We start from the raw sequence: 25,946 nt of genomic DNA, 5'->3' as shown, positions 1-25,946 counted from the left end.
TTTAGCAAACTCTGAGCTTTGAAATGATTCATGCGAGTTTGATATTGAGAATGCAAATTGTATTTCAAAAATGATTATTCTCGCATGTTTGAAAAGTGATTTCATGAGGACCTTAAGTAGAACACTATTGCTAACGGCAGTTCCGTTAGCCCTTGGCGCGCCTTGGTTAATGACTAGCTAGTTTGGTTTTCGTGAGCTCTGTTCTCACGTTTGTTATTCGCGAGCCTCGCTCTCACGTTTGTTTCATGGCCTTGAGTCGCGTTTGGTTACTTACCCTCATGGATTGTGTGTCCACGTTTGTTTTCGTGGTATAAGCCGCGTTTGGTTGTTTTACCCTCGTGGACTGTGTGTCCACGTTTGATACTTGTTCTGCAAAAGCCCTTAAAAATATTAGTTTTTAATTGATCTGTGAATCAACACTTTATTGGTTTTATTTAATAAAAGGTACACTTATCTATTTATTTATCTAATTTTCTTTTCAAACACAAAGAGTTGAACCATTTTATCATTATAAATTTGGTAGTTTAGTACTTTGAAGTTATGTGGAACTTCTTATCCTTCAAATTCATGATTATATTATATTGATTGTTTTTTAGCTAGTATATTTGAATTTTCCATGTTTGCAGTTAGTAAGCTTGCTACTTTTACCCAATTATGAATAAATTATCCTCTTTTAGCATATCAGATCCAAGAAATTTTAACTCATTCATGTATTATTATTATAATTGATAATTTTAGATCTTGTGAGTTATTATTTTAAATTAATTTCCTTTCAATTATTTCATATAATAGTAAGTTATTATGTTGCTTTGTTAAACTCTACTTTTGGGGATGCTGTTCAATGGAAATTATTTTGGTCTCAGATTCATTAATTAACGCTGGACCTCCTGCCGACCTTTAAGGGCTTATAACTGTGTTGAATAAATATTTATTCTTGTAAATCCCTTCTCTTTTAATATAAATATTCAAGTAGATGTTTTATTTTTAAAAGTTTTATGCTTTAGGAGCTCCACGTTAACTATAACTAGGATCCTAATTTTTGTTCTATTATATTGACTGTTTGTGTCTGGGAAATATAGTTTCAATTTGTTGAATGCATACTATAATAATTTTTATTATAGAGATTTCGGGAAATCTTATTTATAAAGAAGGTTCTGCCGAAATTTTTATAAGAATATTAAAGCTTTTACTAAAACAATTATTGTTAAAGATATCATAATTTCAATACAAATATGATTATGTTTTTGAAAAAAAAAAAGAACTTTCACTTAATTTGAGGCTTAAGGGATGTATGATACAATTTATATCCTATGTCGGTCACCCTCTGTTTTAGAAGTGTGACACTTAATGTCCAGCTAAGGCTTTAAGTATTATAGTGTTGTGTAATGAATAGCAGTAGGTCATGATTTGAATTTTGTGTCCCACTTGTTCATGCTGACGATAAAAATTAAAACTCTAGTTAGCGATCAGTCAAGAGTTAAATCCGAATTTCCAAGACGTAAAACTGTTACAACCCCATGCAAACTCACTTATATATTTTGCCCTCATCATGCTATATTTTGAAACTGTGAAGCTTCACAAAGCAAAAATGGCTCTTTCTTCTTCATCTTCATCACCATGTTTTGCCATTATTGTTGCCTTATCTTTATTCCTGGTCCTTACAGGGTCGACCTGTTCGGCTGAGATGCTCCGTGAGAACTTCTATTATAAAACTTGTCCAAATCTTTTCCCCATTGTGAGATCTGTTGTTAAATCAGTTGTGTCCCAACGGCCTGTCTGGGAGCTGGTCTGCTTCGCCTCTTCTTTCATTACTGTTTCGTCAATGTAAATTTTCCCATTCCTTTGTACATGTCATATATCTCACCTTTCTTATACCTTTTAATTGTCTCTTCTTGTTTTCTGAGATGAGGCTATCTTTCTTTATTCCTTTTTTTTTTTCCCCTTTCAGTCTAATCATTTTAAAAGATATTCATGTTTGGTTTTGATTCGTGGTGTCATATGCTATGCACTGAGTGGAATGACGATGCCGTTTTAATGAATTCTTATTTTACTTTTTTCGTTACTAATGTCTTGTTTTTGTTAAAAACTCCTTATCGATTTTATTGAGAGAAAATTTTCCCGCCGTTAAGCGAATTTTTTCTCTCATCCTTCTCTAAGAATTTCTCTCTATTAGTTTTTATGAAAAAATCTGTGATTAATTTTTTAGAAGAGATTTTCTAAGAGAAATTCTGAGAAAAACGTCTCTCAAATATATATATATTTTTTTCGAGAGAAGATTCCATTAGTTCTCATGTTATGGATCAAGACAAAAGATGAAAATATTCTCAACACGGTTTGAATGAAACCTCATGAGTCTTGCCAAATTCGAATCCATGCATGTATGGCTTTTATGTATGTAGGTCATATTGTCCAAGTTCAAATAATTCTTAGATTTCATTAAAACTGCAAAGATATATCATTGTTCCTTTTATTTTCCTTCGTCGGACGGTACACAATAGCGGTCATAGCTATTCAACTTGGACAAGATGATGATGCTTAACTTCTTCGAAACGTAGTTAGTTGTTTCTTTCAAGTTTTAAAATCAATATTTGGCCAAAAAAGTGTTTGGAAAACAATAAATATGAACAACTTAGTCAATTGACCTAGGTCTTAGGAGATTATGGTGATAATGTGAAATGTCTCTTAGCCGGTGAAAGTTACCCACTATGACTTTTCTGCGTTTGTTATGAATTTTCATGTTTTATCATTGATATGTATAGTAAAAAGTGTATTATCTTGCATAAAAAAAAGTATATTATCAAACAAGGGGATTGGTTTAACTAGAGTTGAATAAACTTATTACAGGCATTGAGTTTGAGTCCTGAAATATGTAATAATGTTAAATAAATATGCTAAATGCATTTTTTAAAAAATAAAAAAATAGAATATTATCAATGATATATAATTAAAAGGAAGATTAATTATATACAGTAAATATGTTTGATGTGTTATTTATTTTGCTCACCTTATTTCGTTGTAGCTCAAGTTCATTCCAAATATTTACCAAAACCATTGAAAAATTGAATCGTTGAAACAAAGTTCTCTTTACTACTTTACTTCAATATGAACTAAAGCAAACCACAATTCAATTCTTGCTTGGCCTCATCATAGATAGATTGTTCTCTATATCAAGCACTTTTCTTTGGTGCCTTTAATTCAATTTGATGCAAATTTTCGTACAAATGTTATGTATGCTGTGAAATTATAGGGTTGTGATGCCTCAATATTACTGGATGACACTTCAACATTCACTGGAGAGAAGACAGCACGTCCCAACAATGGATCAGTTAGAGTCTTTGAAGTGATTGATGAAATCAGTCCAAGGTGGAAGCAGCATGCCCCGCGTCGTCTCTTGCGCCGATATCGTATACATTGCGGCTCGCGACTCTGTTGTTCTGGTGAGTTTTTTCCTTGGTTTGAATGAAAAGAAAAACAGAAAGATGAGAAAATTAGGAGAGAAAACTTCCAAAAATAATTTAAAAAATTACTATTTTAGGAAATTTTTTTCCATAGGTTTCTATGCCAGATATAAATGCATGTGAATTAATTAACCTTTTAGTTGACATGATTAAGGGCCTTAATTAATTAGATTAATTATTTGTTGTTTTGGTTTAATTAAAGCTTGGAGGGCCAAATTGGGAAGACGGGATTCAAAGACAGCATTCTTTAGTCTTGCCCAGAGTGGTGTGCTTCCACCCGGATCTTCTAATCTCGATAATCTTATCTCTACGTTTAAAGCTCAAGGCCTCTCTACTCGAGACATGGTTACCTTATCTGGTATTATAACTATATCTTTCTCTTTTCAGGTTAAATGACAAATTTGCCCTTAAACTATATGTTTAAGAGTGTTTATATTCATAAACTCATTTATAGTGCAATGTTATTTTAAACATTTCAAAACGGTGCAACATTACCTTTGTTGTTAACAAATGGTCTATGACCATTAGTTGATCAAAACATTATAGAAAATAATCTCAAAACTAAAATATATATATATATATATATTCTTAATCAATTAAGGTCCTTTTTTGAAATTTTTTTGATCATTTTTTATAATTTTTTAGGTCATCTTCTATATTTTTGTGGTCAACTAATGATTTAAATTGACTTTTTTTTTATTGTAAGGGTAATATTGCATTAAAAATTAGTTTAGTTATTATCCTAAATATTCCTAGACTTACAATTTAAGAGCAAATAACTTTTCTCTCTTCTTTTCCATATTATAGTATTAATGCTAAACAGTTATTTTGACCATGCTTTGTGATTAATGACAACAATTACTTTATGGAAAGTCAACAAACAAATACAAAAGTGATTAATTGCTTTTATCTCAGTTTCTAAACATGCTATAGACTAATTTGTTAAGATTAATTGATTAGTTAGAGATAGACCCGATGTGCTGGTACTGATTTGTCTTGTTTTGTTTGGGTAAGCAAGGTCAGTGTTTGATGATGATCAGATCTAATTAATTTGGGGTGAGTTCAGGAAAAACTCAATATTCATAATTTAAATATAAAAAAAAATCAAGAAAGACTAATCTTAACAAATTTTGTTATAAACTAAAATATTGAATTGTTTATGAATTTTTGTATCTAAATATTTATTATATATGAAAAGATTTATTAGTTTTATTTCATGTGTTGGTAGTGGTGAGGTATAAAAAGAGAAAAAATTGTAAGATTATAAAATATATGAGATAAGAAATGAAAGATCGAATAATAATCATTAAAAAAAATAAATAATGAAAATCCATCAGTTTATATTTCCATCCCTAAATTTACCTCAATGAGGTCCTTGAAAAATAAATACAACACATGCACTTGAATGTGACATTTGAATGGCCACGTATAGTCATGTCACTTCCATAGATTTTTTTTTTTTGTTTGTTTTGTTTTTGGGGTGGGGTGGGGTGGGAAAAGTATGTCTATATGAATTATCAAATTACGTGGCACTGGATACTTAGCAACATTTGGCATGTAGAAAATTATTTTCTACAAATAAAATAAAAAATACACTTGTTTCATATTTTTTAGGTACATCTCACATTTTTCTTTAAAAAAATATTTTTTTCACACCAACATTACATTAAAAAATATATCTCATATTTTAACCAATTTTTCAAGAACTAATGTAATATAAATCCCATTTTTAACACACACATGTCAAAATAAAATGGCATCATCATTTCAATCATCATGCAATATTGCTTCACCCACCTTGAAACTAGGGGCTCTAAAAATTTTGACTTGCGATATTTAAATATTTAAAAGGTTAAATATTTTTCATCATTTGACATATTATGAGAAATTTCTCATTTACAATAAATTTTAGGGAATCAATAAAAGATATCTAAAATGATTTATCATACAAGAATTTGTGACTAATAAACATTAACAATTGATAAATGAAAGTTCAAGTTTTGATAAGTATTTGACCTGTTTAAGTCCTTATTTGATATTAAATTATTTTAGTGGTCTTTCGTTGCTATTGTCCCTAATTTTTATGAATGGAGTTAGAATCACACAACGGATCAAATAGTGAAAAGCATCAAACAATAATACCGAATTACTTTAATGAATGATACTTTTGTTGATCAGAAATTTAATATTGCGTTAAAAGACATTTTGTATCTCCCAGCCAATTTCTTAGGAACGTCTAGTGTCATAAACTTACATATAGTGTAATTTTTTTCATCAACATTTGTAAATAGTGCACTAGCATCCTATTATTAAAAAAGTTAATTTCGACAGTTAGTTAACAAAAAATTAAAATAAAAATAAAAATTGCAGAAAAGGAACCATAAAATAACAAACAAATACCCTGTAAGAAAATTAGTACCAATCAAACTCCTAAAATAATAATTAGTCAAAATCATATTTTGGCCTTTTACGTGGATAAGAAATAACATATGTATCTTTTTAATTATATGTATTTTAAGAGACTTAATTGATATTAATTTTTTTATGAAATACTTATATGCAATTTTATGGTTCCTTTTGTACAATTTTTAAGACTTTGTTGTAATTCTTAAATCAACTAATGGTCATAGTTAATTTTGTTAATAGTAAGTGCTTAATGCACCATTTTTAAATATAGAATAGGGAAATTGTACCACATAAAAGTTTTGGCTTATCAAATGCTCTTAATATTTTAGTTGAGTACTTTATTAACTTGTGGATATGAATGATTTTTCAGGAGGCTACACAATAGGGCAAGCAAGATGTGTTACTTTCATAAATCGAGCATATAATAAGACAAACATTGGCCCTTCTTTTGCCAAGTCAAAGCAGTAGCTTTGTCCAAGGACTGGAACTCTAACCAATTTTATGGCAAACTTAGATGTTACAAATCCTAATTATTTTGACAATAGCTACTTCAAGAACCTCCTCAACAAGAAGGGACTTCTTCACTCTAATCAAGCTCTCTTCAATGGCGGCTCCATTGACTCGCTGATTCGGACTTATGCCCAAAACAAGAAGGCCTTTGATTGTGATTTTGTTGCTGGCATGATTAGGATGGGAGACATCAAACCCTTAGTTTATCCAAATGGAGAGATCAGGAAGAACTGTAGGAGAGTGAACTAGAAGAGCTAATCAATTAAAACTGTTTAAAATTTCAAGGCAAAATATATTAATAATGTGATATTATTTATAATGATTCTTCTTACTTAAGCAAGAATATCACTTTGAAGTCTATACTTCAGACTCTAAAAAGATGAATGGCAAGACTTGTTACAATATATATGTATGTATGTTCTCTTCATATATTATGAAAACATATATGCTTCTCTGTACTTCTATTCTTGCTTGTGTGCTGCAAAGTGACCTTCAAGTATAATAAATAATGTTTCTGACCCTAAGAAAAACAATAAAAAGCATAGTTGTTAATACCTAATTAAATTAAAGATGTTAATATCAAAAGTAAAGTTATTAATATAGAAAGAGTAGTAGTTAATTTAGTTATGCAATAACAAGAATGTTTCCTACATTGATAACTTTAGCTTAATGCTTAATAACTCCAGTTTAAGTATTCACAATATAGTTTGGTCATAACTTTAATTTAGTCATGTAATTAATAATAAATATGTCTCTTATATTAATAACTTTACTTTTGTTATTATAACAACTTTCTGTTGTACCCTGGTGATAAAATACATTTGTTATATATTTTTATTTGTCAACTAAGACCATTTTATTAATTTTTTATCACTTAGGTGCACACATTACATTAAAATTGAAAAATCGCCTAAGTGTCTAGGTTTAGTATATTAGGGACATTTTGGTTCAAAAAAATAAAATTTTGAGAAAATGTACAAGAAAAATGGACATAATGCACTTTATGTTCAGAAGATAAGAGGTCAAATTAGATTTTTAAAATTCATTTTAGTTTGAGAGTAATTAAATGAAAAGTCAATACTTTCTTAAGTATCTTAGTTTGACCTAGTTTTCAGTTTACTTTTATGTGAAAATTCTCATATAATTTTGTGTAGCCTAAAACTTGGTTAATTTAATACATTCTCCCTTCTAATTATGAATTTAATTTTGGATATTAATTATATTTTGTTATGTCACATGTTATTTAGTTAAATTATGTAATTTATGTGGCATAGGTGGCATATAACTTGTGCATCAATTAGCAATTGAAGTCAACACTCCTTAAGGTCAAAAGTTAAAGCAAGAGGTGTGTATGGGCTGCATTTAGGGGATTAGATTAGCTTATAATGTGGATGATGCATGGGATTAATTATACACACTTTGGAATTATCTACAAGTCAATAGGAGGGTGTTACCTTACAAGTGTGATAAGGCTCTCATTTTTCATTTAATTTCTTTTCCTATTTTTTAATTGAGCTTCAGCTGATTGCAAACTCAAATTACACACCATTTTCAGCTCCATTTCAGATTCACAACCCATCCATTTCATCTCTTACATTTTTCTCTCTTGTTCATCTTATTCTTCATTTTCTCTTCCTTCTCTTTACACTAGAATTTTCGTACAGCACCATTCTCTTCCACTTTTTATCATCAAATCTACTCAAATCTGCCACCATTCTCTTCTCCTCTCATGGCCAAACCTGTCCCTAACATCTAGAAGGAGAATTGAAGCTCAAACCATCAAGTTCATGGAGCAAAGTGTCTCGACCTCTTAGTGTTCTTAGTGGTGCAAGGAGTTCTTGATGTTTTCTAGCTAGATTCTCCATGAAATCCTTGGAAAGAGTTGATGGAAGAGGAGTTTTGAGGTCTTCACTTGGCTAAGCTTAATTATTTCTTCATCTTGTTTCAATTTCATTTAAATACTATGTCTAGGGTTGATTGTAGTTCAATTTGACTTTAGTTTTATAGTTTGTGGTAATTGGTTGTATTAGAACATGATTGTTGATTTATTTTTCATTTCCTTAGCATTCTGGAATTTCAACCACTTGGATGAATTTCACGACAATCTGATTTTTCAAGTGATTCTTAGTCTTGCGTTAACCTTACATTTGTTATGTTTGGTAAATGTTTGATTAAATGCTTGAATTGCATAGTTTTGTGCTTACCAATGAACCATGGCTGTTGGGGAGTGAAATTTAATTAGACACTTGGTTAATTTTAAAACTAAGCTAATGAGACAACTTAAGGGCTTGTTATGAGCACTTAGAGAATTGAATTAGTGAAGCTAAGTTGCTTGAGATAATTGTCTTAAGTAAACACTTTTTCCAGCCAAGAAAGAAAGGTTGAGTGAGCTACTATAATCAATTAAAGACTAGGATTCTTCCATTAACAATAACCTAGGGTTGCTACCTTAATAGGAAAGCCAACCACCACACTTTTAAATTTAGTTTGTACTTAATTTTATTAGGTAATTAGTAAACAATTTCAATCAGTAATTAATATATTCACCTAGTTACTTGACTTAGAGTTAGAACCTCCTCCTTGAGAAAAGACCTAAGGTTGGCCCTATATTGCATTAGGGTTAGTTTTAGTTAATTTTAAGGGTTGATTGATACATCTGTGTCACCTAGTTTTTATAATCACAAAATGAGAAAAGTTTGTGTGTTGCAATATAATGAATATTAAATAAGGTTTAATGGCTTGTAGGGGGAAATTGGTTAATTTGCCTTAATTCTAATTCAAAGTCACTATTCCTATATAAAGCCCTTATACTAATATAGCATAGAAACTCAAATGTGATTCATAGTTAAAATTAATTGAGCTTCCTTTAAAGTTGAGTATTTGACTTAACTTTATTTCTTCTATGGACCAATATCATTATTTAAGAAGGATTTTAGATGAACTTAGCTCAAAAATCTATTTCTAGAAGCTTCTATTAGTCTTCTAATTGCTCGATCCTTATATTAGTATAGCCCCATTATTTTGGTATAGCTTATTCTCTTTTCTTCTCATTATTATCATATAACTCTGTCTTCCTAAAAGAGTTTTACTTATTCTAGTATAACCACTTTATACTAGTATAGTGATTCATTTTTCAATCGATTGTCTTGTATTTGCACTAGTACAAAACTTAATTTTAACTACATATTTTTTGCCACAGTTTGTTAAAAACCTAGGGTAATACAAGACTCACTGGCAAATATGTAAATAAGTTGAAAAATTTATCATTTTTTGTGACAGACCTAAATCCAACTATCACCATAAATGTAATTAAATCAAATTAAATAATTTAATTATTTAAAATAAATTATTAATTAAATTCTTAATTATGTTTGATTAAGGAACATTTAATTAAATTTAAATTAAAATTAAACACGTTTAATTGTCACACAATGAAGTTTAATAAAATTATTAAATTAATTAATTAATAAGATATAATAAATGAAATTCAAAAAATTAATTAAACTAACTAATTAAAATAAATTGTTAATTATATTTGCAATTACGATTGATTTAATTTCATACATATTTAATGAAATTTCATTAGTAAATTAAATTAATTCAAATATTAATTATTAAATGTAAATTTAAAGTGACAGATAGCCTCGTGCCTGTCATCGTAAACAGTATTTATGATGACTTATGGCAACAAGCGATTAACAACTTGTCGCCAAGGTATGTAAAACTGGACCGGTCATTAAACCGGTTATGGCACTGGGTCACGGGTTAGTGGTTCAATCGGAGTTAAACCAGGGGTTGAACCGGTGACAAACTGGTCATGATTAAAATAATATAATTTAAATAAAAAGAAATTAATTATAAAAATATTCAACCAAATCCAACTACTCAAAAATCTAACAATAATAAAATACTATATTTTTAGACTTAGCATGCTCTGCCTCTAATTTTTTATTTTTTGACTTTAATTTTACTTTTTTTTATTATCTTATTTTTGAACTCAGAGCTCTAAAAAATTTAAAATAAAAAAATAAAAAATGACGTCGTTTTGGGGGGAAAAGTCTAAAAAAATAATAACTCGGTTAACCCAGTCAACCCACCGGGTTATATCGGGTTGAACTCAGGTTGACCGGGTTACACCGGTTCACTCCCTCACTAAGTTAAGATAAACCCATATTGGATAAGAGACCGGGTCACCGATTTTCGGGTTGACCCGGCCGGTCTGGTCCGATTTTCAATACCATGCTTGTCACCATGAATACTCCTTCACCCTCAACTCACTGATGTCATTTTCCCTTAGCTCAAAAATTAAATAAAATTATTAAGATTTAAGTATTAATTTTGATTAATTGTGTCTGAATTCAGACACATTAAATGAATCTAATGAAATATTAAAATATTTTATATTTTAATTTTAATTTTTCTAAAAAATATTATTTAAAAATTAATTAATGTAATTTTAATAATGTCTTAATTAATTTTGAGTAAATAAGTCTGAATGATAGATTTATGGTGACAGGCAACCTCTCGCCTGTCGCCATAAGTGATGCAGACACACTTATGGCAATATGTGAGAGGGTGCCTATCACCATAAGTTTCATTTATAGTGATAGACAGCCTTGTGTTTGTCATCGTAAATGGTATTTATAGCTATAGGTTATTAAATACCCATTGCCATAAATAACCCCTTAAACCCTCATCTCATTTCCACTCCCCTGTCTACATAGATTGATTGTGCCCTTAGCTCCCTCCGTTGCCCTTAAATCCCTCCTTCCTAAAGCTCATAGCCTTTGTCTTCCCCATAACTTGTCTCCTTTATCCCAAGCTTCACTCTAATAGTTGTGTTGCCCACAGCTTAGCTTTGTGATAACCTATTGAAATTAATGCCAATTTAGTGCATTTTCCTACACTTTATGTGATAAATTAGATCAATTATGAATATTTTGGGTTAAATATAGAAAAATGAGCATCATTTCAAATTGACATAGAAAATAGAGTTTATTAAGAATTTTACAAAGATGCTGGCTTTGATTTTAAACTTTAAAAGATCTCATAATCTTATTTATTCTTTTAGGTGATTTTTGTTAGATATTTTTAAAGAAATAGAGCCAAACAATGATTGAAGATGCATATGGAAGCAGAATAGCAGAAAAATGAAAGTCAAAACAACAGATTAGAGACTCTGTGTCATGTGCCGCGACGCATGCACAGTGCGCCGCGGCATGTGGCACAGAGACTGAAGTCTTGAATATGCATGTGCACCGCGGCGCACTGTTAACACGCCGCGGCATAAATCCACATTTTGCCACATACACCGCGGCACACTGTCAATACGCCGTGGTGCATGGCCTTAATTCTGTTATGCGTTTTGAGCTTCAGAATGAAAAAATTAGGGTAGAAAAAGCATAAACGCGCCTGCAGAAAGAGAGCACGACTGGGAGAGATTCTTGGAGGTTTGCTCTACTAGGGTTTGGGGTTCTTAAAGGAGATTTGGCCAAGGATTGAATATTTGAAGAGATTCAAGGAGATTTCTTTCGGTTTTTCTTCTTCTCTTCCCTTTTCTCCCTTTCTTTTTGATATGGATGCTATATATTGTAATATTTATGGCTCTTTTCTGAACATGAGTAGGTAGTTCCCTTGTTCTAGGATTATTTCAACCCTTTATATGGATTAATACTTAAATATTCCTCTCTTTTGGTAGTTAATGATATATATGTGCTTATTTTATCCTATGCTTAATGCTTTTAAGTGCTTGATCACCATTTATATTGCTTTGTTCACTTGAGTTATGCTTGAGAGAGCTAATTTAGGTGTAGAACTCGGATAAAATAGTTTTGAACTTAAAATTTTACACAGATAAATGGATGGTTATGTTGGTAAAATAGAGATATTTTATTAACCCTTTATAGTCTCATTAAGATTGGTATTTAAAATTTGTTCGCACTGATTATTTTTAAGGGATTGTAAAATTTTAGTGTTTTTAATTATACTTGATTTTGACTTGAGAAAGCTTCTTCTGAATTAGAATCTTAAGACTAACACTTATTTTCATTAAAAATATATTAAAGAGGAATTAATTTAAGTGCTATGAAATACAAAGGGGAGGGATAATCCTAGTTCCTCATCTCCAAAAGTCAAAGTTTTAACAAGTTTTAATTGTTTTTAAAATTATTTTAATCAGATTTTTATTACTTTCACATAAAAAGAAATACTTTCAAGTTGGCTCAACCTATCTCAAAGCTCAATAGTGAACTTCAAACCTCATTTGCCTAAAATCCTCGTGGGAACGATAACTTTGGAATATTCTACACTTGTGATGACCCGTACGCTTGTGGTAACGCTTGACGATGAACACTTTGTCTCCCTTAGCTCACGGTGTCCCTGAGCTCCCTCATTCCTATAGCTACATTTCTTGCAGCTCGCTTCTAACACCCTTAGCTTGCAATGCCCCTAGCTTCGTCGCCCTTAGCTCGCAGCCCCCTGTAGTTGCCTTAGCCCATAACTCACTGCTACCTTCAGCTATCTATGCCCTTGCTCTCCACCACCTCAAGCTGTTATTGTCTTTCCTCATGTGCCCCCTAACCCCCTACACAGCTTGCCTGTCCAAGTTTTTTTAAACTTCCATGATATTATTTTTTTAAGTTAGCATAATTTATTTGTTGGAGTTTAAAACTGAAGGCCAGGGATAAGGTCTTTTGGCTAATGAGAACATCAAGGTAATCATGTAATGAGTTTCAACAAGATCTTGCAATAAGAAAATCGAGCTATATTGGTTGAATCCATAGTTATTACGGCATTTTCTAATTTGTCTACAACTTATTATGTATTCTCATATTTCCAAGATTTAATCTCTATAGGTTGGCTAGTTTATCTTAGAATATTGTGGAGAAGTAATTTTATGGAAAGAAGCCAAGCGAAGAGCCCAAGATTATGAAATTCAAGGTCAAATATTAATTTGTTAATTGTTTCCATTCGGTAGCTGATTTCTCTATTTTCTATAAATTCTCTTTAGTTTATAGGTCTTAAAGATGCATTTATTATTTGTATTAATGCCTTTGAATCTATTGATGCAACTAGAAAGGTTGGTAGATTTATAAATCCTTTATGGTAAATCCTTCAAATAAAAAGGTAATACAAAAACAAACCTTTACTATGCATATGTGTTGGCATTTTGTTGTAGTCCATATTTTTTTACTCAACATTTGAGATCGACTTAAACCTGTCAAGTTTGTAGTCAGCCAAATTTTGTGATAAGGAAATGGAATGTCTTGGGTGAGATAAGAGTTAGAATATTTGCAAAACAAGATATACCTGTTGGAGCTGAATTGGCATATGATTATAATTTTAAATGGTTTGGTGGTGTAAAGGTTCATTGTCTCTATGGTGCAACCAAATGTTCTGAATTCATTAGAGCAAAAAATCATGGTTTTCAAGTAAATTTTGTGAACTAGCACTGGCCCTAAAATGTTTGAGTGTCAAATTTTGATGTGCCTTGTTTCTATAGTCCTAATGATTTTCTTTTTTTGCCAAAATTGATGTTACAGCCTTCTTAAGTTGCAAATTTTACTTTATGGATGATGTTGTGGATCCTTTTTAGTCTCATTTAAGAGTTAAGAATATCAAATTTAGGAGATTAAGTTAGAGGATATAATTGGTGTTGGATTGGGAAACGTAGCAGAAAATTAAAATTTAAATCCCAATCATGATCGTGAATCAATCAAATTCATTTAAGTCAAAGTTAATAGAAGAAATACATTTTCTAGCGTCAAATTTCTTAAGTTTTCTTCACATGTTTGAACCTCAGGAACTGACAACATATATTGGCTCCCTTTACTAATATCTACACGAAAAGTATCCAACAAGAACAATGTACTAGCGCTTCCAACATTCGTCTGTCCGTCAATCAGATAGTCCTTTTACTTTCTAGGGTATTTTTGTAGCTCTAAAAGTTTTGTCGTCAAGAATTGGAAACTCGTCCCTTATCTATATTATCTAGATTAGGGTTTTTGTAGCCAACGTAATTAAATTAAATTTATCTCATAAATTAAATCTATGATATCATATCTAATTTGAATTTATCTCGTAAATTTAAATTATAGAATTGATATATCTTCTTATATTATGTTAGTCAATTAAATTTAAGTTATCATATAAAAACTAAATTTAGAGTTAATATGGTAGCATATTCATTTATTTGTTCACCAATTTTCCATTATAACATTCATTACAAGTGAGCTTTATTGATTATAAGTGAACTCTTAGAGAGAGCATGTGACAATAGTAGTTCATTTTGCACAAAGATTAATCCAAGCTCTTGTTTGTTTCAGTATAGCCCTGGAATTAAACTCAAGTTTGAGTCACTTCCCCTTACAAAAGTAATGATTAATCTCACTTAAGCTCCTCAAGCTTAAAATCCTCTATTTCAAGTGTTGAAAACATGGATAAACAAAGTAAGTAGTAAAAAATCTTAAGCGATACTTAGTGATTGGACATAGACCTGAGTGGTTGGAATCAAACTAGGATAAATGAATTAAGCGAGCTTCTCTTCCCTACTCTCTTCAATATTCAATGATATCATTCTATCTTATATTTTATGTTTGCAATTATTAGTCAAATTTTTATAAAGCCTAATTTGTAATGTTGTCTTGACATTACCAAACTGCCACAATAAGCACACAAAACTAATTAGGAATCCTTAAACTCCTAAATTACCACAATTCATAAATATTAAAAATATAGAAAATAATTCTTTAAAAATAGTTAGGATCCCAAAAATCATTTAAAAACATGTTAAAGCCTCAAAATATAAATATTTATGCATAACAAAATCATTTAGAAATGCATAAATATTACATAAACAACTTAGTTCAATAATCATATCACATTTTTTTCATTATCCTTGCATCTTCACATCCAAGTGAACTGAGATAAGGGAGCCAGGGGATCCTTTAATTACATATGAGACTTCATGTCTCTAGCATGCTTGATAATCATATTGTTCAAACACAATAAACATTTTGTGGCATGCTCAGTGGGACTCAAATGATAAAGATGCCCAAAACATGAAAGGAAAAGAAGGTTAATGAAAGTAATAGTACTAGTTCTTACAAACCAGAAGGTGGCTCTTGTAAATGCCTTAAGAGGGGGTGAATTAGGCTAATTAAAAATTTAAATGAATTGTAGTAATAATAAGTGAGATGAAGGAACAAAATCACCAATCACAAGAGTTAGATGAGCATAACTTGACACAAGCGATTTGTCCTAATTCAACTTCCACCACTTGAGTCTACATCTAGTCCTAAGAATCTCTTGAGATTTTTAACTATATTACCAAGATTAATCTAAGCTCTTGGTTGCCTCAGTACATCAACAAACTTCTCAATAAGTCTAAAACTCTCCCCCTTATAAAGGTAATGATAAATACTCTCAAGCTCCTCGAGCTTAAGTTTCTTTATTTTGAATATGTAAAATAGGGATAAATAGAGTGAATTCAAGAATGAAGAACTACTACTTTTAAACTCTCTTTTAGAGTAGAAATATAATTAATGAAGCTCTCTATAAATAAATGATATATAGAAGGTAGGTAAACTTTAATTCTCAAATAAATGCAGAATAATGTTCTTGTTGTTTCACAATGCTCCTCTCTCTCTTTCAAGTTTCATAAATGAGTCTATTTATAGTTGAGAATCATAAATGATTCATTAGACTCATAAATTTTTTTGTTGGAGGTTGCTTGTAATCTGTTTCCTTCTTGCTTTGTGTTTCCTTAGATATTTGAGCTTCTCTGAGGTTCTTCAGTGGATTAGGCAATGAAACAGTGCTTTACGGCAGAGACTTCCTCTTTTGTATAGTAATGGGTAAAAACATTAAATGCTTCTAACAAAAGTGGTTAAAGCTTATATGTTTTGGTAGAATAAAAAGCAAGCTCAGTGACCAAATTAAATATAAGCAAACAGAATAACTTTAAGGAAATAATTGTGTTTAAATATTATTTGGTAAAGATATAGAATGAACACAATTGATTTTGGATGAAAAGAAGGATTAAAAGATGAGTTCAGATGACCTTCAAAAAAGATAGGAACAACAGAGCAAAAAGATTCATATTAATATCGGTGTTATTGTGTTTTAGCACCGATGTTACAGTGATGAGAAGGCTCTAAAAGGTCATAGCGTAGGTGTTGTTTTGATAGTACCGATATAATTCAATACATAAAAGATGAAGATTTTTGATAATTTCAAATGAATAAGAATATATCTAAAAAGATTAATCAATATTGGTGTTAAAGAAAATAACACCTAAGTAACATATCAATCAAATCTCTTCACAAGACAGAAGAAAGGACAGTATTGGTGTTAAAGTGTTAGCATAGATATTGCACAAACTTGAACAAAACTTAACACAGTGCTAACCACATAATAGAGGTGTTGTCTTAATTCAACCAAAGATAAATGAAGAATAAGACTAATGTTGAATAGATAGTAACAATGCAAGAAAAAAGATTTGAATAAGAGAGAATCAACTGCATAAGTTTAAAGGGATAACACCGATATTATAATAGGTAGGATCGGTGTTATAGGAAACACAAAATAATAGAACATTGAAGATAATTGAGGTAGTAACAATGTTAAGGCTTCTAGTACTGGTGCTATCAACACTTAGAAACACTTTAGAACAAGATAACTTCAAGCACAAAGATTATAGTTAAGTCAAATACTTAACTAACAAGATAGCATGTTGGATAGGGAGGTGTAGCAGAAGATTAAAATTTTAAAGTCCCTATCCTGATATGGATCAAACGAACTCGTTTAAGTCAAGGTGGATAGAAGAGTTATCTTTTTAATTCTTTGAAATTGGTGCACATTTGAATCTCAGGAGCTGACAATGTAGATCTGCTCCCTCTACTGGTATCCATACAAACAGCTCTCTAACTCAAACAGCGTGCTAGTGCTTTCAACGTCCATTCTTCTTTGAATGATAATTTTCCTTTCTATAGGGTGTTTTGTGGCTCTCAGAGTGTTTTTGCTGTCAGAACTTTTCTAACACTCTCTCTACTTTTATAAGGACATCCCTATCTATATATAGTATATAGATAAGGATTTTTGTCTTTCAATTAAAAGCTCATGAAAATTTAATTAAATTTATCTCATAAATTTAATCCACAATATCATATCTAATTCGAATTTATCTTATAAATTTAAATTATTAAACTGACATGATATTCTCTTTTATCATGTTAGTTATTAAATTTAATCCATCATATAAAATTAAATTTAAAACTAATATAATATAATATAATATAATATAGTATAATATATATCACATATACATATTATATATATACACGAATATATATATACATATATATTTCAAATATATATATATATTATGTAACACTTGCCCCGAGTGTTATCCAAAAATCACACAATTCAAATAAACTAAGTGTGGTTAAGGAATTAATCCTAAAATCAACTTAGGAAACAAACCATTTAAAGCCTTTAAAAAATTTATAGGTTCTACCTATAGCATGTGAAAGCAAGCTAGACGAAAGTGAAATAAAAAGATGCAATCATGACAGCATTAAATTGCTGTCATGACAGCCCTCGCTTTCTCTTCTCTTCTTCCTCTCTCTCTCTCTCTCTCTGCGTTTTGTTCTTCTTTCCTTTCTCTACGTTTCTGCGTCTCTTTTCCCTTATAAAAGCTGATCTAAAAGTTTGGGGTAAATTACAAGAAATGGCCCAACATTTTTTATTATTGCACAAAAGCCCGGGTCAACTTTGGTAATTTTTTCCATAATTAAAAATCAAATAAAACTAAACTTTTGCTTAGAAAAATTCAAACTCTGGACCTCTATCAAATTATTCTAAATTTTAATTTAATTATAGATATTTTATTTTATTTTATTTTTATAAATCCGAGTCTTAAAATTTCGAGATGTTACATTCTCCCCTCCTTTAAAAAGGATTTTGTCCCCAAAATCCAAGCTAATACATGAACCAAAGAGATAAACATACCTAGGGAAACAACAGTGGATATTCCTTCCTCATTTGATCCTCAGTCTCCCAGGTTGCATCTCCCGGAGCTGTCCCTTTCCAAATCACTTTTACCAACTGGATTGTCTTATTTCTGAGTTGCTTATCCTTAGCATCCACAATACGATCTGGTTTAGTCCGGTAGGTTAAATTCTCTTGAATTTCAACCTCCTCAGGTTCTATCACATGTGACGGGTCTGGCTGGTACTTCTTTAATTGTGACACATGAAACACATTGTGTAGACCCGCTAACTGAGGCGGTAATGCCAACTGATAAGCCACCGGCCCAACTTTCTTCAAAACCTCAAAAGGACCCATATATTGAGGAGACAACTTTTTAGCCCGAATTGAGCGTCCAACGCCCGTCAATGGGGAAACTTTGAAAAAGATATGATCCCCAACCTCAAAAGACAATTCCTTACAACGATTATCTACATAACTTTTCTGTCTACTCTGTGCTGTAAGAAGCTTTTGTTGGATCAATTTGATTTTCTCTGTAGTCTCATCTACCACATCCGGTCCCATCATTGTCCTCTCACTCAACTCATACCAATAAAGAGGCAATCTGCATCGTCTTCCATATAATGCTTCATAAGGAGCCATTTGAATACTGGCATGATAACTGTTATTATAAGCAAACTCTGCCAGAGGTAAATGCTTATCCCAGCTTTCCTGAAGCTCTAGGGCACACGACCTCAACATATCCTCTAATGTCTGGATCGTCCGCTCAGTTTGTCCATCCGTTTGTGGATGATAAGACATACTAAACTTTAGATCCGTGGCCATAGCCTTTTGCATAGCTTGCCATAAATTTGATGTAAATCGAAGATCATGGTCTGAAACAATATCCTTTGGTACCCCATGTAGTCGCACAATCTCCTTAATGTAGATCTCAGCATACCTATCAACCGTATAGGTGGTCTTAACCAGTAAGAAATGTGCTGACTTAGTCAAACGATCTACAATTACCCAGATAGAGTCAAAACTAGCCTGGGTCCTTGGCAAACCAAATACAAAATCCATTGAAATACTCTCCCATTTCCATTTAGGAATCTCCAAAGGCTGTAATAACCCTGATGGCTTTTGGTGCTCTATTTTAACCTTCTGACAGGTCAAACACTTACTAACATACTTTGTGACATCCTTTTTCATGCCTGGCCACCACCAATGACGCTGCATGTCATGATACATCTTAGTAGCACCGGGATGAAGGGTGTAGCTACTTCGATGTGCCTCATCCAACAATTTCTTCCGAATAGACTCATTGTTAGGAATACACACCCTATCCTTGAAAACCACATACCCATCATCACTAAACCAATAGTCCATTATCTCACCATTCTCGATGTCTTGACTTATTTTTAACAAAATCAGATCTTGAAGCTGAGCATCTCGTATCTCTTTCCAAAATTCATTAGAAATAACCATAGTATTAAGACCATTCAAATAGAACTCAGTCATACCCAAAGAAGTTTCAACTAAAGATTCCATCAATCTATGCTCCCGAACCATTAAATAGGCTACATGTAAGGTCTTGCGACTAAGAGCATCTGCTACCACATTTTCTTTCCCCAGATGATACTTAAATTCAAAATTATAATCTTTAAGAAACTCCATCCAATGTCTCTGTCTCATATTCAGCTCTTTTTGATCCACCAGGTACTTGAGACTTTTATGGTCACTCATGACCCTGAACTCTGTTCCATAAAGATAATGACACCAGATCTTTAACGCAAAGACCACCGCAGCCAACTCGAGATCATGTGTTGGATAATTCTCCTCATGCGGTCTAAGTTGTCTAGATGCATATGCCACTGCTCTCTCATCTTGCATTAGAACACAACCAAGACCCTTATGAGAGGCATCAGTATACACATCATAGGGCTTTTGAGGATCCGAAATCACCAACACTGGAGCTGTTATTAACCTTTCTTTTAACTCAAGAAAAGCTGTCTCGCACTTATCATCCCAGATAAATGGCCTATCCTTCCTTGTGAGTCTAGTCAAAGGCATAGAAATCTGAGAGAAACCTTTGATAAAACGCCGGTAGTAACTTGCTAATCCCAAAAAACTACGGATCTCAGTTATCGATTTTGGTCTCTCCCATTGCATGACTGCTTTAACCTTATATGGATCAACTGCAATACCATTTGCCGACACAATATGTCCCAAGAACCTAACCTCTCTCATCCAAAACTCACACTTATTGAGCTTGGCATATAGCTTATGATCTCGCAGAAACCTTAGGACAGTCCTCAAGTGTCTGGCATGCTGCTCCTCATCTTTAGAGTAGATCAGTATATCGTCAATAAAAACTACCACAAACTGATCTAAGAAAGGTCAAAAAATGCGGTTCATATAGTCCATGAAAACCGCAGGCGTATTAGTCAGCCCAAATGGCATAACCAAAAACTCGTAATGACCATATCGAGTCCTAAAAGCAGTCTTCGCCACATCCTTCTTACTAACCCTCAGCTGATGGTACCCAGAACGTAAATCAATCTTAGAGAAAATCGTGGCACCAACCAACTGATCTAAGAGATCATCGATGCGAGGCAGTAGGTACTTGTTCTTCACCATAACCTTATTCAACTGCCTGTAATCGATACACAATCTTAAACTACCATCCTTCTTCTTCACAAATAAGATAGGAGATCCCCAAGGAGAAACACTAGGTCTAATAAATCCCTTATCTAATAGCTCCTCAAGTTGCTTCTTCAACTCAGCTAACTCTGAAGGAGCCATTCTATAGGGAGCCTTTAAAATTGGCTGAGTCCCCGGTACCAGGTCAATCAAGAATTCAACCTCACGTTCTGGAGGTAATCCTGATACATCCTCAGAAAACACCTCTGGGAACTCCCTAACAACCTCAATTTCATCCACTATACCTGTTTCAAACCCTTGGGTAGCAAGCACTACCACGTAAGCCTCACAACCCTGCTCAATCAACCTTTCAACTTGTAAAGAAGAAAGAAAACAAGAATGACCAGGGTATTCCTTGATCACCTCCGGTACTTTTACCAAAGTCACTGTCTTAGCCATACAATCTAAGACAGCACCATAAGCTGTCAACCAATCCATACCAATAATTAAATCAATCCCTTGCATAGGTAATTTGATCATATTCACCCAATTCGATCACCCATTAAAAGTCATCTTAGTCCTACAGACCACACTGGATCGACCAACCAAACCAGAAGTAGAGGAAACTTCTATATCATGGGGCAACTGGTCAACAGACATAGCCATTCTATCTAAGCGCTCGGCAGAAATAAAAGAATACGTCGCACCACAATCAAATAAAGCTTCTAAATCGAGGCCACAGATAGAAACCATACTAGTGATTAGATTCGATGACTTCCTAACCTCCTCTTGAGATACTGTATACACTCTACCAAGAATCACGTTCCTCCAATCCGAGCTCTCATGTAAATCAGGGTAGTCACGGATCAAATGGCCTAACTTTCCACACTTGTAGCAAGTAAAGCAGCGATCAAAATGAAACCTACCACATCTATTGCAAGGTGACCTCGCTGTGCTTAGAATTGGGGCTTGACTGGTCTGTGAAGAATGTGCTGGAGCATTCCCAGAGAAACGAGAACCCCCAGATCTCATATTACCACCCCGATTACCTTGAAATCTTGAACCCCTATTTAAATTTTGATTACTAGAAGCAGAAGAAGACCCGGTTCTAAAGGAGCCACTAGAAGAAGAACCAGAGCTAAAACCCATTCTCTTGGATACACCACCAGTAGGAGCCAACCCAAAAGAAAATCGACCTCGTGTATCCCTACTCCGGCTACTCTCTGTGTCTCGACCTCGGCGAGTGGCAATCCTCAGACGATTGCACATCTCATCATATGTCACCTCGCCTAACAAAGATAGCTGCTGGCAGTATTCTGGCCTCATCTTTTCTAATAACCTCTTTGCTTTCCACTTGCTATCATTAGAAGCCTTCAGATATGTTGAGAACTTAGACAGCTGATTGAATTTTCTCATAAAATCCTCCTCGTCTAAGTCCCCCTACTGAAATGCATGAAACTCTGCCTCTTTCTCATCTCTGAAAGCTAGCGGAAAGTGAAAATCATAAAATCTTTCTTTAAATTCAGCCCAAGACATAGATCTTCCATCTGTGGGCTTAACAGAATCCCACCAATGCTTGGCTTCACCAACAAGCTGCATCATAGCCAAGATAACCCTCTGCTCAGATGTACACCTCACAACAGTAAATAACTGCTCCATCCGATCCAACCACTCCTCAGCTTTCCCATCAAGCATACTACCATCATATGTGGTCGGATTAGAATGAGAGAATTCCTTTCAAGATTCGGATATGTCATCCTCTCGATTATTAGCAACTGGTGCATGAGCTCCCATAGTACTAGAAGATCCCTGCCCAGCACTTAGGTCAACATGCTGATCTGGAATAGTATGACTTCTAAGATTTTGCTGTATATCCACCATAACTTCAAGCAGCCTAGCCATGATTGCATCCGTCCCCTGTGGTGGTGGTAGAGGTGGAGGTGGAGGCGGAGGCGGAGGAGGTAGAGGTGGTGGTCGTTCCTCATTCCTCGATCTACCCTTTCCCCGTCGAGCCATATTAGAAATGAAATGTGTATGGCCACAAGCGTACGGACCTTTCTCCCCTCCTAAAGGAATAAACCAGAGAAAGAAAAACAATATTAGTCCAGGTTAGTGGTAGAAGGGAAAGAGCAAAAAAGTAATGTATTTAAGGTTAGGGTGCCAGTAGGATATGATTATGTATGTGTGTGTGAATATGTGTGGATTGTGTGCTTGTGTATGAATTTTTATCTGTTTGCAGACTTGTGGCTAGGAAACTTGGTTATGGTGTGTGGTTTTGATGGATTTACTTAGTAGATCAAGTTTCTATTACAAGCAGATCTTTATTTTGATATATATGTGATTTTATAAGCAAATGCAAAGTGGTTGTATTGCAAATAGTGTGCTATGGGCAAACATACACCTTAGATAGAGAGAGTGGGTGCGTGGGCCCCACAAGGAGCTCTGATACCAAATGTAACACTTGCCCCGAGTGTTATTCAAAAATCACACAATTCAAATAAACTAAGTGTGGTTAAGGAATTAATCCTAAAACCAACTTAGGAAACAAATCATTTAAAGCCTTTAAAAAAATTTGTAGGTTCTACCTATAGCACACGGAAGCAAGCTAGACGAAAGTGAAATAAAAAGATGCTATCATGACAGCATTAAATTGCTGTCATGACAGCCCTCCCTTTCTCTTCTCTTCTTCCTCTCTCTCTCTCTCTCTCTGTGTTTTGTTCTTCTTTCCTTTCTCTGTGTTTCTGCGTCTCTTTTCCCTTATAAAAGCTGATATAAAAGTTTAGGAAAAATTACAAGAAATGGCCCAACATTTTTTATTATTGCACAAAAGCCCGGGTCAACTTTGGTAATTTTTCCCATAATTAAAAATCAAATAAAACTAAACTTTTGCTTAGAAAAATTCAAACTCTGGACCTTTATCAAATTATTCTAAATTTTAATTTAATTATAGATATTTTATTTTATTTTATTTTTATAAATTCAAGTCTTAAAATTTTGGGATGTTACATATTATATTATTTATATTTAATTTTATATATCATATACATATATCATATATATATTTGATATATATATATATATACATATATGGATATATATATATTTCAAAAATATATATACATATATATATAAAATTATATTTTGAATTTTATATTTCATATATATAAATATTTATCAAATAAATATTTAAATATATATATATATATATAATTCATTCACCCTGTATTACATTCATTGAGTCTAGATATATTCCAGATTCAACAAACTTGGACATTATAGCTTGAGTTGGGTCGTTCTTCTGTGCGACCCTATAGGCCCATATAAAATTGGCAGTGGGCTAATTATGCTATTAGCCTACAAGTTATAAGTGGCCTCTAGCAAGACATTGCAACTACCCAATTCACATGGGGATCGATGATCTAATATAACCTATCATGCAATCATATCACATCCTTTTTGTCACGTGATATTTCGGTCAAGTATGAGACATGGAATTGTCATTCTCCTTTACTTGACCATTACTTTCTCGATCTCTGAGTAGATTGACAGTAGTAATGGTAAAACCCTTTCCATTGTAGTATGGCCATATATTTTCTCAGTTTTACTCATCGAGGGGCCCAGTAATATCTCTCACTTAATGTGAAGGACAAATTCTATCTTGACCACTCATATTCCTTTAAATGAATATCACTAAACTCAATCATAGCCTTTATGATCACCCGGTCAAAGGTAACTTTTGACTAGGTCAAAGTTCAATGGTCATCATGTAGGAATCCATGATGATCTCAGGTCAAAGGGCTTAGTGATATAGTTACATATAAGATAAGCTTATGACTTATACCATGCAACTTTCTCATAGCGGGTCGATCCAACACCTTATACTCTTTCAAGTGCCTATGACTTTAATTTGTATCTCTCTAATTAATCAAAGTCATACCAGTCTTGTTTCATCTATGATCCCTCAAAGATAACCGACTAGAGACATTTAGGACAATCACTATAGTTTGTCCAAGGATACAGTTATCATATTGAACATGCAATTGTTATGATAACAAAAGAGAAATTCATTAAATAACAATGTGTATAGTATAATGATTGGCCCTAAAGCACAATTTCTAATAGAGCATACCTTCTGTTATGTATAAACTCTTACTTTATCATATTTGATTAACATTAAGCCAATTAACTTGGTTTTAGTTAAGAAAGCTTGAAATGTATAAAATTTTTCTTTATTTTGTAATCATCAAAACTAGGGTTCAACAGCTTTATACCCATAAGGCTAGAGGAACTAATAACACATGAAGTAGGAGTAGGATTGATAGTCTTTTTCCTACCTTTGAGGCTAGACTCGTACTATTGCTACTAGTAGTACGAGTCTAGCCTCAAAGGTAGGAAAAAGACTATCAATCCTCTTATCATGTTTGACAAGCCTATTGTAGAATTATTACGATGGATACATGATTGTATAGACAAGCAATTGGAAGAGAGTCAGAGGTTCTATGTGCTTTCACTTGAAGCTTTAGAGCATCAAGAAAAGAAGAGCCAATAAGTGATAATGTAGGCCCTTCAAGAAAATATGAGGAAATAGTTTCATTACAAAGGGAAGGGTGTAATATCCTAAGTTTCTAATCTTGAGTTAATGACTAATTATGAGATGAATTAGTAATTTAATACGAGATTAGGGTTCTAGATTGTGAAGTGTTATTTTAACCCATTAGGGTATTATATGAACAGTTATGAGTGAAAGAGTGGAGTCCTAAAGCAGAGCGTGTGAGTGCAGTGAGAATTTTCCTCACCATGTCACGTTTCTTGGTGGAGAGTGGATGTGCCATGATGTATGGTGCAAAACTCTAATAAGTTAGGGCGTGTCCAGCTCATGAAACAAAAGGGAAGAGCAAGAAAAAAGGGTTCTGGCATGGAGAAGAGAACAACATCTACTAGGGCTTTGATTTTTAGGAGCAA

General features: G+C 32.8%; 1 pseudogene; it reads left to right on the top strand.

The window, feature by feature from the left end:
- The first annotated feature begins 594 nt into the window (after window positions 1-594).
- On the top strand, window positions 595-6,752 carry LOC129302865 (peroxidase 4-like; annotated as a pseudogene).
- The last annotated feature ends 19,194 nt before the right edge of the window (window positions 6,753-25,946 follow it).

Source organism: Prosopis cineraria, unplaced genomic scaffold (assembly GCF_029017545.1).
Source record: "Prosopis cineraria cultivar Desert tree isolate PC_DT_omini unplaced genomic scaffold, ASM2901754v1 PC2, whole genome shotgun sequence".
In the NCBI taxonomy this organism is placed as follows: domain Eukaryota; kingdom Viridiplantae; phylum Streptophyta; class Magnoliopsida; order Fabales; family Fabaceae; genus Prosopis; species Prosopis cineraria.
This window is presented reverse-complemented; position numbering and strand designations above follow the sequence as displayed.